Source organism: Opisthocomus hoazin, chromosome 3 (genome assembly GCF_030867145.1).
Source record: "Opisthocomus hoazin isolate bOpiHoa1 chromosome 3, bOpiHoa1.hap1, whole genome shotgun sequence".
NCBI classification, from domain to species: domain Eukaryota; kingdom Metazoa; phylum Chordata; class Aves; order Opisthocomiformes; family Opisthocomidae; genus Opisthocomus; species Opisthocomus hoazin.
Window position 1 is genome coordinate 64,293,617 of NC_134416.1, and position 13,429 is coordinate 64,307,045.

General features: G+C 36.9%; 1 long non-coding RNA gene across 1 annotated transcript in view; it reads right to left on the reverse strand.

Annotated features, from left to right (window-relative positions):
- LOC142360751 (uncharacterized) overlaps nt 1–12,894 on the reverse strand; it is a 43,096-nt gene extending 30,202 nt beyond the window's left edge. The window contains exon 1 of the long non-coding RNA XR_012763327.1: nt 12,487–12,894. This is a non-coding gene — a long non-coding RNA (uncharacterized LOC142360751). The remainder of the gene's footprint in view (nt 1–12,486) is intronic.
- Between the last annotated feature and the right edge of the window lie 535 nt (nt 12,895–13,429).

The following is a 13,429-nucleotide window of genomic DNA, read 5'->3' on the forward strand; positions in this document are numbered from 1 at the left end:
CAAACAAGCTAGGGGAATTCAAAAGCACACCAGCATTTTTTTGGAAAGAAGAAAATATAAAAAAGGAAATTTTTTCACACTGAGCAAACAGAAAGGTAGAACTAAGTAATGAACAGACTTGCTGAGTGAAGTGCTCTATCCTGCCTTGAAAACATTAATATCTGGTAAATCATAAGAACTGTAGAACCTGCATCAATTTTGTGACACCACTTAGTCTGTGTAGGTTCATATTTCAGAGTCTGTTTAGTTGTCATTAAGCTGTTTGCCTTAAACAAAAAAAGGGGGTGTGTGTGTCAAAGCTTATAAGCCAGTTATGTTCGATTGATCAAATTATTTTCTTCTTCTGGCCATGTACAGCATGTACTTTATTTTATATCTAAGCAATGAACCACAAGCTGTATGGCAGCGATTCTTGGGGGAGTCAGTCTGAAAGAAGCTGCCCAAACAGCACCCTTCACCGCACCTGCACTATACGTTGCCTTGGAACGGTGAATCAGTAAAAGAGTATTATGCATGTGACTGGAAGAAGAAAAGCTGGGATATGAGCAGTAAATGTCACCAAAATTCATTTGGTGTGTTCAGATTTACCAGCATGAAAACAACATCATTGCTCTGCGGTCAGCAAAAAAGATGTTCTGCAAGTGTTTGCAGATCACATGGCAAAGGTTTCTCCGGTTACATTCTTGCACACGAGATCTGCTCTTTGTCACCTTCAATTTGACATTTTACAGGGATTAGGAACATAAATCAGAAAGAAAAGCATGAAAGGCACTTTTCTCCCTGTGGCTGACTACTGCTAATCTTAAGTCAACAAATGTCAGATTTCAATTTTACTGAATTACTGCATCACAGACTGCAAAAATCAATCTTGGTTGGTTTTATGTTCTAATTATTTCACATACAATGAGTGGGGGAAAAAATAATTCTGCTTTACCTGTCTGACACCTGCTTACAATAATAATTTTGAACATCTGATTGAAGCAATCAGAATTGCCAAAAATATACTGGCTATACAATGTACTTTTTTTTTTTTTTTTTTTTTTTTTTTGTATTTTATGTTTTGTGAAGGAAGATCCCACATCATGACTTCAGGCATTTTTTCTCTATATAAAAATACAAAAGAGTGCTTTAGAAATTGACCATATATCACTGAAAGAAATGAATGTCCTAGGAAATATTTTATTATGCTGGAACTTTTTCATGGACACTAATGTGAACATAAATAAAAGTCAAAGACTTCAAGGACATATGAATTTCAAAGTTATTTATGAATTACTCTAACAGGAAAAGTATAAGGAAATACGAAACTTTTGCAAATTAAGATTTTTGTCTTAGAATTTTAATGTTAAATAATTTTTTACCTTCCATGCTTTATAGATGTTATCCTGTATGATAAGGAAATGGCTACTGAATCAAAATAAACATTATTTAATTTAAGTACATCCTTATTCAGCACAATCTGAGAAAAGCGTTAAGAAGATTTCACACTTAGCACCACTACTTAATTGTGCTTATAATGTGACTGCCCTCATTATTGTGGATTAAACTGACATTGATTCTTCATAAAATATTTGGTTTGAGAATGCTTCCTGCCAATCTTCACAGTGATCTTCACAGCTTTTCTTGACCTAAAACCCTTCCATCTTTGATGGACTTTAAGATCTCTGAATCAGACTGCTTTTATTTATTTATTTATTTATTTATCCTACATCCAGCAGTGTAACTACAAAGTTGGCATATGGGGAGAGATTGAATTGTCACAATCAATCCCCAGAATGGATTTTTAAAGCCTTTAAAAAGCCACATGTCTTTGCAACTGATTTTGCAAGGATGTAAGTGTTGAATACGTCTCTTCAAGCAAAACAAAACAAAAAAGGAATTAGTACTGGAAGAACACTGTGAATTTTAGGCACAAAGTGGGTGGCGGCTTCAGACAACAGATGAGAAAACAGCAATAGCCATGATGCAAATATCATCTGTATTTGCAGCAAACATTGGAAAAAGTAGGTCTGCTGCTGATGCTGTCCCTGCTGAGGCTGAGGTGAGGGTTAGGCGGTGTCCCACGGCAACTACTCCCAGCTGTCTTCAAGTCAGCACGCCCAGCTGCTGAGCCAGCACCCTTACCCCCTTGTAGCTTTCCCAGGGCAGCAGCAGCAGTAAAGCCAGTGTTCTCCCATTTTTCCCTTGTTCTGTAGGCAGCTCTGCCATTTCTCTCCCCTTCCTATGCCCAGAGAACCCCAGGTCTATCCTAGCTTCCACTTCTCATCCTCAGGCTGGTAAAATTACATTCTCATATACACTGCCTGGAATCAAGGGAGCAAGGTGTTTGTATTGGAGCCACTTCAGATTGATTCTGAAATTATGCTTTCTCTGGTTTAACACATATGAACCTTTCACATTAACACCTAGTAGAATCCGTTGCCAACTAAACACACATCACCACAATATTTACTGAGTAGCTAGGCATGAAATAAGGTTAAGGAGGTTAGCCAGAATTTGTAGGCTATAAAATTTCAGGGGATTGTTAGGTTCACACTTGGTCACCCAACGTGACTTGCATATTAAGCCAGAACCGTGTACAAAAATTCTAGGGCTTAGTCCAAGTGTTTAGAAGACCATGTAATAGAGTTTCACACAGCAGATCAATATCTGCTTTGTCTTTTGAAACAAAAACTCCACTAGCTCTCACTGGATAATGAGAATGGGAGCTGCTTTTCACCTCCTGATCCAAAGCCCTTGGAAGTCCACATAAATACTCCTGTTGAATTCTAGGAGCTTTGGATTGGGCTTTGAATGATGAAACATGAAAAAGTTGCTCTACAGAGCAATCATTAGGGTTTCTCTGGAAAACAAGTAATAAGGCCAAGCTCTGTTTTTCCAGGTCAGGATGATGGACTACACAAAGACGGCACATCTGTATTTGACTGAAAGTATTTGCCTGCAGCTGCTGTATTTCCTACTTACTTGTAGCAAATCAAACAAAATGGTAACATTTTGTAAAAATAAGAAAAATCTTGTAATAAATTAAGTTGTAGTAGATTTACCACTGCCTCACTAGATCATTATAATAATCTCATCAACAAAGACTCCTATGACATTCTACATACACAGTAATAAACAACTAGTATCAGAAGCTCCTTATAAGTTCTCAACAGATCCCAAAAAAGTAATCTTTTTTTTTAACATGTGCTAAAATGTATCATTAATTGTACCAATATAAGGCATTTTAAATCCATGAAAGAGGGACATTTTATCACTGTAACTATAACAACATTCAATAACTAGCTTGAAAACAATTTTTTTCATTCTGATGGAAAAATCCATGAAATAGAACTAAGAAAAAACATTTTACATTTGAAGTTTTATGGAGGGAACACTTGACAGTTGACATAAGCATGAGGTTATAAAACCATATTATCTTGTACTGCATAATATTTAAATAATTCTACGAATTCCTCTACTGAAAAATAAAACATTCCATTCTGAAATGATCCAATGGTTCCATTTTGACTTTAGCAGAATATCCTTTCCTTGTCTTAAATGTTATCAAACTGACAGATTTCTAAAAATATTTTGCTTCTGTCAAAATGAGATTTCCTCATATATGTAACCAGGGTGATAGAATCAGCTAACCATGGCAATGAACAATGCTGCTTGTACAGCCCTATCCAACTGGACATTAGGCCTGGGAACATTGAGTATATGAAGTAAGTCATTCGGGATAGATGTAGGTAATCATTAATGAGAACAAAACAATAGACAGAGTGGTTCTGTCATAAGAGAATGATGGAGCATGGTTTCATGTAGCGAACTAGGAAAACTAATCAGGACTGCCAAGATTGCAAGCCGAGTGAGTAAAAGGTGATTCCAGCAGGGGGAGATCGCGACCACTGACCCATTGACCACCTACCCAGGTCATACCACCTACTCAAAAGACAACAATGGAAGAGGATGAATGAGTCTGCGCAATAATTTGCATGTAAAGTGAGCAAATTTGCACCAATCACCAAGGAGAATAATAATGAATATGTATAAATAAAATAAATATACATATTTTTGGTCTATATAAACCACATGAAAAATATGAAGTATGCACGTTCTGTGGAGTTATCCCGTGTGCATCCAGCGCTGCAATAAAGAATGCCTGCCTTTTAGCACTGCATTGGTGTTACGAGGTTTTATTCCCGGATTTTCGGTGACATATACATATGGCATACAAAAGCATCCTTGACCTGTTCAATCGCATACGTCAAGTAGTACAGCCTTTCTAAATAGACAAGGCATAGTGAGCTGGTATACTTTACACAAGGTATGACAAGACAGTTCTGCTAACAGTCCTATCTTTCTATTATTTTTACACTTTTACCTACATTGTTAATTACAGTAGAAATGAAAGAACTACCAACTTAAGTGATACACCTTATGCTACCATAAACTCCCTTCTCGCTTCTTCTTATTTCATAATGTATTTATCTAGTTCTTTCCTGTGCTAGATCTGAACCAGCTTTCAACTGCAAATGTTCTAAACCACGAGACAGAGACATAATCTCTTTTTGCTCTTGTTTATACTGTTTGCTTACATACATCAAAATGCATACTCCGAGTCTCTGAATTTCCTTGATAAACAAGAACTGTATTACTGTTAAAGCATTTGCAATACTATTGTCTAAAAGGTATCTTGCTAATACCGAAATTAGTTGTACAACTAATCTTTACAACAGCTACTCCTCATTAATGAATGGAAGTGTACTAAACACCAGAGCAACAATGTAAGCATTTCGGACTTGAATCCACAGGTGGTGATTACCAGTCTTTTGACCTGGATTTATTTTATGTAAAAATAAATATAAAAATAAAACAAAAAAATTCCTGCAAGGGGTGTGTGTGTAGGGATTCATGTAGATTTTTTTTTCAAATGAGTGAGCAAAAAATAGTGAAATTCTGTTGGATGAGGGACAATTTGGAGAGGATAATATTAAAGTGACAATATATTTAGTTCAATCTTAAAAACAAGTTTATTGTAGCAATATGGCAGATATCATGTTATTTCAAACAATTAGCAAAATGCATTTATCTGTTATAAGGGATTAGTCTTCTGTATGATATGCTGACCTAGAGAGAAAAACTAACAAAAAAATTCGATTTACCCTTAAATTTTTTTCTACAATAGATGTTTTGTTTTCAGTCTTCATTTGCTCAATAGCATTAAAAGTTAAACTCCTGTAAGAATCTTTGTTTTTTAAGGTTCTGTGTCTGCATGCAGATGTGTGTGTCTTCCTTCATCTTGCATTATTTCATCAACATGTAAAATCTCGGCAGACATGAACCTGAATCATAGCAGAATAGGATCTCAGAAAGGGAAGAGGCTGGGATCACTGCCCGTCAGCCATCTAAAGTGCAGCACACAGCACACAACACACATTGATAGCAAAGGCAGTCAAGTGCCCATCTGCTTGCTTCAGAAGTATTTTTCTCGCAGACAGAGTGGAAGAGAAGCACTTTTAGTTAAGCTCAGTAATGAACTAATTAGGCTGGTTGTGAAGCCAATAGCGGTGAACAGCCTGTCCATTAACAGTCAACTCACGTGATAATACAAACCCATCTGGTCACAACGAGGATAACTTCTTCAGTGTTTAAGGAGTGATTTGAAATGAAGAGTAGTATTGTTTCTTGAGGGCTCCTGAACTACTGTAGCAAGTGCACAGCAAAATGGAATCACCAAAGACAAAATAAAGCAAGACAAGAAGCAAGGCATCTCCTCTCCTCCCCTGAATAATAAACTAAATTGTCTACCGCTGTTCTGAGGGAATGCTGGTAGACAGCATTATTACCAGGCCAACAGACCTTCAGTGAAATAAACAATTCGTACTGAAGATTTCACCTTGTGGTTTAACATAACAAACAAAAAAAACCTAGCTCTCAAGCTTTCCTCCCAAAGCTACAGGACTTAATCAGAGTGACTATGACAATGGGCACTATTCTGAACAAGAGATGGAGGCTGGGCTGGGTCCATGAAACGTAACAGATTTCTATCACTTAGCCTTTAGTTAGGAGACAGAACCTAAAATGACCACACATCTCAAAATCAGATGGTTTGGTTTCACCTAAGTGGCCTAGCGCACGCTTGGCTGCGTGAGCCTGCACTTCACGCTCCATGAGGGAGGGTGGCCCCAGCCCTCCTTTCAAAGAACTCAGTCAGGTTCTACCACCAGCACCCTCAATGACATTTTGCTGGATGCTTAAATTGCTAAAGATTATGTAAGTCACATTTCATTGAGTTGTGCACTGTGAAACATCTGATAAACTTTGATCTGTGTTAGCATCGATACACTACTACACAGATCAAACGGAAGCAGCTTGCTAAAACATGTTGACAAAAAATAGCATTACAAAAATGCAAACCTTTTTAAGGGATGGTGAATTTAAAAAAAAATCAATAGTAACAGCTTCCTATTAAACACATTGATACCTGTGAATGTAGCAACAGTAACAGATGTAGCAGATGTAGATAAAAATTACCACTTTCGGTCGTCAGAATCATTGCACAACCAAAGCAAGTCTTGGTTCTTTGTGAATAATTGGGACAGTTGTAAACTAAGAGACTCCTAAATAATCCCTTTAGGTGTCTCGGCTTGGGAGAGCAGATGTGCAAACTACAGAGATAAGGAGGCTGCAAGTTGACCATAAGACTGGAACAAAGCAACCTTGGAAGACATGATATACGTGATCTTAGAACTGAGTTTGCGCAGAAGCAAAGGTCAACCAGCAGACACTGTGATGAAGAATACTAGCCTTCATCTGAAGACCCCCGATGACCACCGAGAGTACTCAACAAACATGAGTGAAGGACATTAACACATGCTAATGAGTTCTCGCAAAAATCATGAATATGATAAGCATTTTTCAGAAATGTAATGAATACGTGTGTTAACATAGCATAAATACCTAGCAATTGTGTCTTATTGGCACGCATGCTTAGGCGGAGCATCCTGTGCAGGAGCATCTCCTGTGCATCCAGCGCTGCAATAAGGAATGCCGGCTTTCTAAAACTCCAAAATTAAGTCTTAGAGAGTGAACTATTTTGCTTCTTTCTGGTAACAACATAGTGCTGAATATATCAATGTTCTGCGTTTTTTTACTATTTTTCACATCAGGTATTCCGCTGCCTCTGTTTTTATCCCTTTTTTTTGTGAACTATATGCAAATAAGAATCGCTTTGGATGCATAATTGCCCACAAAACTGACACCAATATGGCTGTTGGAAAACCCAGAACAACTACTTTCTGAATTACTGGGCTGACCCCTGCTCAACTGGCAATTTTCAGCAGCAGTTCCCAGTTTACTGCAAAGTTAACACCGTGTTTCTTTGTTCTTTCAAATAAACAGAATTGTCAGCTCATAAAATTAAAGATAAATCACTTATACACACTCCCTAAACTGCCCATAGCCTCCCTATTGGTAGAAAGCGCTTTAGCAATCAGCACTTTTTTCCTCAGGGCTGCACAAGAAATAGAAAAACAACCAAACACATGGATATGGGACTGACTTACTGCTATGACTTTTCTTTAAGAAGAGAGAGGGGGCACTTCAAGAATTAAAGGTAAACCTCCACCCCAAATTTCCCTGCCCCTTGTCCCAGTTTATGTGTCTGAAGGAATGTAAGCAGAATTTAGTCACCTGTAGGCTGTGAACAGAAACACTCTCAGTCTGAAAGCACTAATTAGGGACTGCACATACACACCAAACAAAAACCAAAGCAACTGCCTCAAATTTTTTGAAAACTGAAAACATTGCTTTTCAGATAGCCTAAATAGATACCTATTAGCAAGACAGCATCTCAAGCTGGGGATTTCAAGGGAATGCTTTTGAAGTTCCAACTGCTGAGTTTTAAAACCAGTTCTTCATCTCAGCACTTCCCATCACCTAGTCCGTCTTGAATCGGACAATAAGCAAATCTTGTTTTCAGGCAAATCCCCGCTCATTCTGATGCCTGGTGTGGACCCTGTTTGATAGTGCTTATCTTTACCCACGCACCATCTCTTTACTTTTTTCATGGCCCTTCAATTTTTTAGGGACTTGTCTTCCCTGAAAATGTTGTTTTCAATATATCCATGTGATGTCAAAGGGTAAAGGAACTATCGATATGTTGTCTGTTTTCACTTCCTCACTCAGACACAAACTTTCTGCAAGACCCTGGAAAACCACAACGTCCTTTAATCCTATCATTCATACTTTTAAATATTTTAAGTAGGATAAGAAACTATTTCTTTGTTTTAATGTGCTTGTGCAAAACTCTGAGTACAATAGCTTCACCCTGAATTGGGATGGGGTCTCTCTGATAAAAAAAATGAATAATTTTCTGCCTTTTCTGACATACACTCTAGTCTTTCCAGCACTAATACAAAGCCAGATGTGAACAAGTGAAAGGCATCTGCTATGCACTCCTGCAAACCAAAGGTTTGCTTCTCAACAACTGGAAGCTTAAAACTGCTTAAAAATGGGGCTTCTACACTGCACATGGTCTACGCACACAGTGGACATGAAAATAAGCATCCAGATACTAGAGCATAAAAAGTTTATCAGATGAAATAAACCCAAAAAAGGATTAATTTAATTCCTATGTGTAGCAAGTTAGCTGGGAATTTTTAATACAATTTTGGATTTTACAGAAGCTTTTATCAATAAAGATTATGCAGCATATTACATCCCCGTCTACACTACTGCTAACTGCTGACAGCGATCATAGACTCTTTTTAACTCATATGAACAGCAGCATAACAAACTGAAAAATAAAAAAGATGACACTCGCCAGCACTGAACACAAGAGATTTTGATCTATAAATTTTCAAGCATTATCACAGTATGGATTTCAGATGTTCTTTAAGGTATTTCGTTTAGTAACCCACTCTCATCTCACGGCTGATTTTTGTTTTCTTGCTTTGACAACTTCTGCAGATTGACAACAAAAGTATCACATCTAATATAACATCCTAAATTACTCTGAAACTTACAGTATCCAATTAATATTTCTTCATATCTATATCACCTTTCCTTATCCATCCATCATTAAACTAGTAATTGGAGTGATCTTTGATTCATGAATCATTCTGTGTTTAATTATTACCCTAAGCAATGAGGAAAATGGAACCTAAGGAAAAAGGAAATAGAACCCACATAATGCACATTTTTAATAAAAATATTTTTAGTCAGTATTTGATGTTGGAAAAATGGGATACTATAACCTTATTTATAAATCTTAGCTCCTGTGTAACTGATCATTCATAAACTGATACTCTGACATATTACAATGAGTTTTACACGCTCAGATTCTAAGATTTTCATAATTTTCCTACTAAGCTTTTGCATTAATTTCCCATTTCAACATTTTATTTCTGTCTTGGGCCATAAAAACATAATTGTTACCACTAAAGTTGCAGCTCTTCTATTCCCAAAAGGCCAATTCATTTTACAAAGCACATACACTGTACTGCTTAGTGGCCTTGATTTTCCATCATCAAATGTTAACACTACTTGGACAAAACTTTAAGTTTGGAAAATGTCAATGAATAATGAGGATGGCTTCTATAATATGGATTTGCTGCCCAGCATAACAAAACAGAGTTTTTATTGAAAGTCATTTCCCAGAGGTGAGCTATTTGATCTATACGCTATTAAAAAAGTAGATTATGTTTTCCACAGCAGCATGGGTATAAGAGAGTTAATATCCACAACAAACTATAAGATGAGATGAAGTAGACGGTAACTAATGTGAATTGTTCCCAAGTCAGAGAGCAGTTCAAGTTCCAATGCGTCCTCAGTGTTTCTACACCCTGATCCATTACAAAAAGCAGGAGGCTAAGAAACCAGGTTGTAAATAATAATTTTTTGAAAGTGCACGTAGGTTAAAAATAAGTTTGGGTTAACATACAAGATCTAGTCAGTTTGATTTTGAGGGGAAAAATGGGAAAGATACATTCTTTGGATCCTCTTATCCATCTAGTACTTCCTTTATCAAAATGATTTTTTTACCATACGATTATTAAAAAATGAAGGAAATAAAACACAGTTTTTTTTTTAAGTTAGTTAACTTACAAATAGCTTTTTTTTGCCCGCCTAGTGCAACATCTGTAGCCAGTTACAGCCAATAACTACTTCAGTAGAAGATACAGCACTATGTATTAGTTATTTATAGAATAATTTTTCCTCAGGTAATATTGCCTCCTATTTTCCCAATGCTACAGGTTAGTTTATGACCAAAGGGGATTTTCTTTTAACTCTGGACTCTCCCTTTATCTTTAATACAATATGTGTGTATCTTTGTATAGATAGACAGGAAAGGAGATAGACAGAGACAGAAATACAGATAAATAATTTAGAAGGTCCACATGTAGACCCATTTGATCCCCTTCAGTTCATGATTTCCTAGCGTATTTTCAGCATTCACTATGATTTTCAAAATCAGTCTGTTTATTTTTATGCAGTTATATCAAGCACTGCTATTTATACTACCTTTGTTCAGCATAAAATTTACTTTTCTTTCTAAATACCAGACGTACTTACTTGTCTGACATATGTTTATTATCCAAAACTGAAAGCCCGTGCAACCAACTTGGCTTATGTTGGAAGGTCACAAGCCAAGTGAAATCCTTTAGGTCTAGTAAACAGTGGTTTAAATTGAACTGTTCCCATTTTCCCTGCCATATATTTTGCTACCTTTAAAGCTTTTTTCATACTTTTGATCTCTTTCATTTTATTTTTTCTTCTTCTGTGTTTTCCGCTGGGGAATAAAAACATCCTACAAAACTTTTATGTCGGTTCTTTTCCGCATGCCATCTACTATTATACCATAGTAGTTACCCTTCAAGAGTACAAATACTATTCTGAATTCCCTTGCCAACCTTGCTACACTCAATTTACAAATCCTTAAGGTAATGGACATGTTTTCCTTTTAACTGTTCATTGCCTTGCCTGATGGGCTTATTTTGGTACCTTTTTGTTTCTTATGAAAATAATATGAAGAGCAAATATAAAATGTAAATCCTTTATAAAGCTAAACTAATGCACACAGCAAAGCCCATGAAGACAAAACACACTGCAAACACTATTCCCATTACAAAAGCAGTCAGGAATGAAAACTTGAACAATTATAATCCCAACTCAATTAAACAAAGCAGATAAGCAAAGACTTATTTTCCCCATTAAGAATATACACAAGAGCTTTCCCAGCAGTGTTTTTCCCTTGCTACCCAAATCACCCTGATGTTATGTATAAAATCAGACAGATCTGAACTCCTCCAGTAGCTGAATTCATGCTCCTATGATGAACAGATTAAAATATTTTAACACTAGGTCTTTGAGCCCAGTCAAGGAGGCATGATCCTCCAACACTGGAAATTAATGCCTTTCACACAAATATATCACAGGGTAGTGACCATTCAGTCTTTTTTGTGCTTGTAAATGGGAGAAGAGGTCTATTTAAATCAAAAAGCATTTCCAGTTGAGAAACACTGATTTAGTTATTCAGTTATTCAAATCAAACTAGTGTGGTGATTATCATACATAAAGTGTGCTGTAACACAGACTTTCCTTAAAGAGCTTCAGTTCAGAAATGAGAAACGCTAACGAAATCATTTGTATTTTCCTTAAATATTTAGGACCATATTTAGCAGAAGGATTTTTAACAGCATGTACCAAATTTAACACTATGTTTGTGATATTAGTAAGTTAAGCAGTTATCATGCACTTGCATATACAAGCATACTTGAATACATCTTGCAAGACCACATATTTCTGGTATTAAATTTTGTTAAAGCTTTTTTCCATCCACCAGTCAGTCCATAAAGGAGGGATGCACTACTTTTTGTTCAAATCAGCACTTTGAAATCAGCAGAAAAGGGGGAATGCTTGAATACTATGGAAAATAATCTATGTTAAAAAATCAGTAGCTAGTTTTCAGCAAGGAAGTGTTAACTTCCATCCTGCTTTGAATCTGCATAAGTTAAAAAAAAAAAAAAGAATGCAGTAAATTGGCTCTGAGCAAGACATTACATTTCATTTTTTTTCTACACAATTTAGGATGGCAATTATTTCAGACCTAAAAATAATGCATGGAACTTCTTAGGAATTTTAATTTTCTGTAATGAACAACATAAGGACAGTCACAAAATTAAGCATAAGGCAATACAGAACACTGAAGAAAGTAGTTCTTAACTGTAAGCTTATTGTTAATATTTCACAAGCATTAGCATAAAGTAAAAATTATTGTACTCTTTACCTAATGTTGCATTACAGCTCACTAAACAAATTACTGTAATTGGACATTAGACACTGTAGCCTCCATTTTTAAAGAGCTTGCAATTAAAGTTTAAAGTATAACAAGCCTAACCTGGGGGAAAATTGGGACCTTTATAAATAGGATGCTGGGAAGTACAGAGATCACAATCTATATGACACATCCGAAAGAACCCACCCACTCTTTACACTTACTTCAGTGTGGATGACACCAGATCCCACGATGAACTAAATGTTGTCTCCCTCCTGTCCTCTGGTTTTCTTACTGGGACAGCAAATTGCTTGAGAGCACAGCAGGGAAGGCTAGAGCAGGGCAAGAGGGCACCAGAGGGTGGAGGGAGCTCTACAAAATAGAGAGGAGAATACATCACTCTGAGAAGATGTCACAGTGCTCATGAAGGAAAGGTCAGATGGGATGCTGCCTTTGTCTTCACTGGCAGCTTCACTTTGCTTTCACCTCTCTGCATCCTCCCTCCCCCTTCTTTAAGCGCTTCAACTATGAGGTGTCTCTCCCTCCATTTCTTCCCAGTTCATTCCTCCAAAATCATTTCCACTGCTTCAATCACCTCTGGTGACACCTGCTCTTCCTTCAATATCCATAATAACAGACAAACCCATGCATTCCCACTCTCGCTGAAACACAGGGAAAACTCATTACACCCTGGGAGATGGCTGTCTTGTTGCTGTTCTGTACTCTGAAAATATGCTTCCTAATATACTGTGGAAGAAATAATTACGGTAGTGAATCTTATCCTGGAGTTTCATGATGGAAGGTCTGTACTGAGAGTGATATACCCCTTTCTGATATATGCATACATCCTTCACTCATTGCAATTTCACAGTAGAAACCTGGCGTCTTTAGCTCTCAGCCTGAGTGGGGGCAAAAGCTGGTCAGTGCCAGACACAAAGCAAAGTCACACTTACGGTTTGCCAAGAGAATCTTACCCACATACTACCTTTCCCTGCCTCTTCTGCTTCTTCCTATCCCACACTTTCTTCTGGGTTTTTCAGTATTTCCCCTCTGCCCTGACTGAAGACTTCCCAAATTCTCTTGGTAGCAGCCAAGAACCTCTGTCTTCTAGAAAGAGCAAGTTCTTTGCTGCTTCATTCCTCACATTGAAGATGTTAGGGTCCTCTT